The sequence below is a fragment of the Ceratotherium simum genome, chromosome 33 (assembly GCF_057802395.1).
Source record: "Ceratotherium simum simum isolate JZ-2026a chromosome 33, ASM5780239v1, whole genome shotgun sequence".
Classification (NCBI taxonomy): domain Eukaryota; kingdom Metazoa; phylum Chordata; class Mammalia; order Perissodactyla; family Rhinocerotidae; genus Ceratotherium; species Ceratotherium simum.
Window position 1 is genome coordinate 24910973 of NC_141932.1, and position 6194 is coordinate 24917166.

A 6194-nucleotide genomic window follows, 5' to 3' on the forward strand; every position below is an offset into this window, starting at 1 on the left:
AAAGGCCTTTAGCCATGATGTGGTGGTAAGGTGTGGGGAAGGGGAAGTGTTCTGTAGTCCCATGATTATGTCTCAGTCTTTTGGTGAAACTGCTGGTGAACTGTGGACCTCAGCAGTGCTTCTCAGCCTGCCTCCCCACCTGAGGTGCGACAGGAGGGCTGGAGTGGGCTGGAGTTGGGCATTTCTCTTTCCCTAAATCAGTTAGACTCTAATAAAATCCCAGTAGGTTATAGGCTCTGGTACAATAGTGTCTTTTTTTGCATGCCTTGTTAAGAACAGAATGCTTTGGGTATGTATCAAAATATCTCCTTTTCCCCTTCCCCCTGCCAGAAGCACAATGGGAATTTTTCTCCAGTCTTCACCATGAGAACTTCATTGGGCTCCTGGAGGTAAAAGTCATAAAACTGTGGGGGCTCCCCTAAGACTGGGGCCCCCTTGGCTTGTTACAGTTTAAGTTTTTCTACCCCTGTACTGGTTCCCACAGAGGTTTCTGCTAATGTGCTTTGGTAAGTTGTGATTCCTTGTATCCACCTGTCTGTCTCCAGTTTAGGGGGCAGTTTGCCCTGTGACCTCAATTCTCTGATGGATCTAAGAAGAGTTGTCAATTTTAAGGTCATACAGCTTTTCACTTGTTGTTACGGTGGAGTGATGACTTCCAAGCTTCTTATGGCCCAGAAACTGGAAGTTGTATCTCTAGTTGATTTTTTTGTAGTGCCACGTTTTTATTCCCTTCTCATTTCCTTTTGTGTGTATTCTATAGATACTTTCTTTCTGATTACCATGGGGATTACATATAACATCCTAAAGTTTTAACAATCATTTTAAATTGATATCAACTTCAATTGCTTACTAAAGCTCTACTTTACAGGTCAGCTCCTTCTATTTATGTCATTGATATCACAAATTACATCTTTATATGTTGTGTACCATTAACCTATTTATTATTTTTATTCATTTGTCTTTTAAATCTTATTTTATTTTGTTTTATTTTTTTTGTGAGGATGATCAGCCCTGTGCTAACATCTGCCAATCCTCCTCTTTTTCTTCTGAGGAAGACTGGCCCTGGGCTAACATCCATGCCCATCTTCCTCCACTTTATATGGGACGCCGCCACAGCATGGCCTGCCAAGTGGTGCGTCGGTGCACACCTGGGATCCGAACCAGCGAACCCCAGGCTGCCACAGCGGAGTGTGTGCACTTAACCACTTGCGCCACCAGGCCGGCCCCTAAATCTTATTTGAAAAAACCCAAAATTTAAGTTGCAAACCAAAATTACAATAATACTGTTGTATCTGATATTTATTCATGTTTTTACTTTTATCAGTAAAAGAGATCTTAATATTTTTGATGGCAATAGTTACTGTCTAGCATCCTGTAGTACCTGGTATTAGGGAGAGGGAAAATATTCCCTCCCTCCCAATTCCTAGCTTACCTGTAATGACTTCCTTAATTTTACCTTGGTTCATGATTTTAGCCAAAAAAATCAAAACAAAAATCCCAAACATTTCCCAAATACACTTTCCAAAGATGTTGACAGCAATTAGGAGCAAACAGGATTTCATGTTCAAATTGGTATGGATCATGCTCAGATAAATCAGTTAAATAGGAGTTTGTCTTTTTTTAACTGCAGGGTTTTGATATGCTGCTATGCATCATAAAATGTGGGATTATAAGGCTATTGTTAAGATGCAGACATGGTATTTGGAGGTAAGTTATAAAGTCACTCATTACATCCACATTGATTTTATGACAGAACGTAACATTGTTTTGTTTGTAACAACAAAATATTTTGCAAAAATGCATGGCAATGGTGGGAGTCATTGAACTATAGGTGACTGGCTAGTGTTTTCTGGACTGCTCAATACTTGGAATGTGGACAGGACGTTAATGATGACTGCAGTGACATCAAAGCAGGTGGGGTAACGACTCAACTTTTGAGATCAAGTTGCATGTATGTTAACATGTAAAATGGAATATAAAGATATGTTATAGTAATATATTAAAAATCCAATTCTAATAATGCTAGGGAAAATAAAGCTCACGGAAGCATAGATGTTGGGGCTTGGTCAGACAAATTCTCAATCTTTATGGAGTTTAGTTATATAAACTCCAGAATTCCCACATGAATTATCTTTTGCTGCATTTCAAGAAACCCTCACTATCCAAATCTATTTGTTTTCTGAGTTTGGATAGCACCGAATACTGTGTTAACAAAAATCTATTTGACGTCTGTGTTTCAGAAAGTGACAATCTAGAGCAGCAGTAGACAAGTTTTTTCTGTTACAGGCTAGGTGGTAAATGTTATAGGCTTTGCAGACCACTCAGTCTGTCATAGGTACTCAACTTTGTTGTACTGTGAAAGCAGCCGAAGACAATATGTAAGTGATTATGTGTTGCTCCGTTTTAATACCTTTACTTATGAACACTGAAATTTGAATTTCCTATAATTTTACAATATATTATTTTTCTTTTCATTTTATTTCAACCATTTAAAAATGTAAAAATGATTCTTAGCTTGCAGGCCATACAAAAATAGGCAGTGGTCTGGATTAGTTTCCTGATCCATGATTTAGAGATTGATGGTAAGGTTTTATCAAAAGTATTTGAGGGGGTGCCCAGTGGCATAGCGGTTAAGTTCGCGCAGTCCACTTCAGCGGCCCGGGGTTCGCAGGTTCGGATCCTGGGTGCAGACAGACACAGCACTTGTCAAGCCATGATGTGGTGGTGTCCCATATAAAGTAGAGGAAGATGGGTACAGATGTTAGCCCAGGGCCAGTCTTCCTCAGCAAAAAGAGGATTGGCTTAAGAAAAAAGAACAAAGCTGGAGGCATCACAATCCCTGACTTCAAAACATACTACAAAGCAATAGTAATCAAAACAGCATGGTACTGGTACAAAAACAGACACACAGATCAATGGAACAGAATTGAGAGCCCAGAAATAAAACCCCACATATACGGACAGCTAATTTTCGACAAAGGAGCTAAGAACATACAACGGAGAAAGGAAAGTCTCTTCAATAAATGGTGTTGGGAAAACTGGACAGCCACATGCAAAAGAATAAAAGTGGACCATCTGCTATCCCCATTCACAAAAATTAACTCAAAATGGATCAAAGACCTGAAGGTGAGACCTGAAACTATAAAACTCATAGAAGAAAATATAGGCAACACACTATTTGACACTGGTCATAAAGGAATCTTTTTGGATGACATGCCTACCCAGACTAGGGAAACTAAAGAAAAAATAAGCAAGTAGGATTTTATCAGATTAAAGAGCTTCTACAAGACAAAGGAAACCAGAATCAAGATGAACACACAACCCACCAGCTGGGAGACAATATTTGCAAAACATATATCTGACAAGGGGATAATCTCCATAATATATAAAGAACTCACACAACTGAACAACAAAAAAACAAACAACCCAATCAAAAAGTGGGCAGAGGAAATGAACAGACAATTCTCCAAAGAAGATATACAGATGGCCAATAGGCACATGAAAAGATGCTCAACATCACTAATCATCAGGGAAATGCAAATCAAAACAACACTAAGATATCACCTCATGCCCGTTAGAATGGCTATAATCACCAAGACAAAAAACAACAAATGTTGGAGAGGATGTGGAGAAACAGGAACCCTCATACACAGCTTGTGGGAATGCCAACTGGTGCAGCCTGTATGGAAAACGGTATGGAGATTCCTCAAAAAATTAAAAATAGAAATACCCTATGATCCAGCTATCCCACTACTGGGAATCTATCCAACAAACCTGAAATCAACAATCCAAAGAGGCTTATGCACCCCTATGTTCACTGCAGCATTATTCACTATAGCCAAGAAGTGGAAGCAACCCAAGTGTCCCTCGACTGATGATTGGATAAAGAAGATGTGGTATATATATATACAATGGAATACTATTCAGCCATAAAAAAAGACAAAATTGTCCCATTTGCAACAACATGGATCGGCCTGGAGGGTATTATGTTAAGTGAAATAAGCCAGAAAGAGAAAGACAAACACTGTATGAGCTCACTCATATGTGGACTATAAACCAACACATGGACAGAGAAAACTGTATTGTGGTTACCAGGGGCAATGGGGGTAGGAGGTGGGCACAAGGGGTGAAGGGGGACATATATATGGTGATGGACAAACAAAAATGTACAACCCAAAATTTCACAATGTTATAAACTATTAAAACATCAATTTAAAAAAAAAAGGATTGGCAACGGATGTTAGCTCAGGGCTAATCTTCCTCACACACACAAAAAAAGTTATTTGATTTCTGGGTTTAGGTAACTGGTTCAGATTGTGATGAATATCTATAATATTCTTTTAATAAATTGCTAGAATAAAATTTCATTTGCACACACTCAGTACCATGTGACACTAAATTATTATATTTTTGTGAACTAGTTATTTTGACATCAGCATTATGAAAAACTCATAGAAACAGATGGCAAGCTTGTTATCTCATTTGGTTTGGAATATTTGACAGATTTTGCCCATAAAATGATCTGGCTTGGTGATCTCTTTAAGTGGAGCTATCTGCCTACATGAAAACATTTTTTCTGCATTTATTGTTTTGGTCTATTAAGGGTTTACAGCTCTTCTCAGCTCTGACAAATTACATTTTCCTACAAATATCACATACTTTATCTAGATTTCCTGTCTAGATATTAGTGAGAATGTTAATCTCTTTAAACGTAATCATGTTCATATATCATTCATGTCTTCATCTGTCTTCTCTTTTTCCCAATCAGAATTACCAATGTTTGGGGGCCGGCCCCATGGCGTAGCAGTTAAGTGGTCACACTCCACTGCTAGCGGCCTGGGTTTGGATCCTGGGCACACACTGATGCAACCGTTTTTCAGGCCATGCTGTGGCAGCATCCCATATAAAGTAGAGGAAGATGGACATGGATGTTAGCCCAGGGCCAGTCTTCCTCAGCAAAAAGAGGATTGGCATGGATATTAGCTCAGGGCTGGTCTTCCTCACAGAAAAAAAAAAAAAAAAGGAAAAAAAAGAGTTACCAATGTTTGTATCATGTATTTTTTCTGTTAAAGAAATAATTTTATTTTTTCCTTGAACTATTTTTGTCTTTATTTTTACTGATAGTTTTTCTTCTGATTTTGGATTTAGTCTGCTGTTATTCTTCCAGCTTTTTGTCTTGTACATTTTGTTCATTTATTAATAGTCTCTCAGTATGTAAATATCAGCATGCCTATTGGGCTATACTTTTTGTGTGTGTGTGTGAGGAAGATCTGTCCTGAGCTAACATCTGTCGCCAATCCTCCTCTTTTTGCTGAGGAAGACTACCCCTGAGTTAACATCTGTGCCCATCTTCCTCCCCTTTGTATATGGGACGCTGCCACAGCATGGCTTGATGAGCAGTGTGTTGGTCTGCGCCCAGGATCTGAACCCGTGAACCCTGGGCCGCTGAAGCAGAGTGCATGAACTTAACCACTACACCACCAGGCTGGACCCTGGGCTATACCTTTTTATCTGAATACAGATTTGGCTCCCTGCCAGCCCTCAGGTTTTTCTATTTAATATGCTCATGCTGATTCATTTAAACATAACTCAGGATTTCCTTCTTAACTCATGTTATTTGGAGGTATATCATCAATATTCAGATATTTGTTGGCTATCATATTTTAATTTTTTCCCATTCTGGAAAAAATGTGACCTACATTGTTTTTCTTCTGGGGGTGATTATTGAGTTAATATTTCATACCTTTCTCTGTTTTGACAAATGTGTTTTCAACTATTCTCAATATATAAATAGGTTTTTTGTGTATGTGTATGAGGAAGAGTAGCCCTGAGTAACATCTGTTGCCAGTCCTCTTTTTTGCTGAGGAAGGTTGGCCCTGACCTAACATCTGCGCCTGTCTTCCTCTATCTTATATGTAGGGCGCCTTCCACAGCATGGCTTAATAAGCAGTGCATAGGTCCACGTCTGGGATCTGAACCTTCAAACTCTGGGCTGCCAAAGTGGACAGCTTTAACTTAACGACTATGCCACCAGGCCAGCCCCCTAAATAGGTTTTGATGGGTATGAAATTATTGTGCAGCATGAAATATGAAGTGTGAATGTAGGCTTATTCACCCATTCTTTTTCTTTCTTGACTTTTATTTCTTAGGGTTTATTTATAAACTCCATGCTGAATAAGGAATAAGTGTTGGTG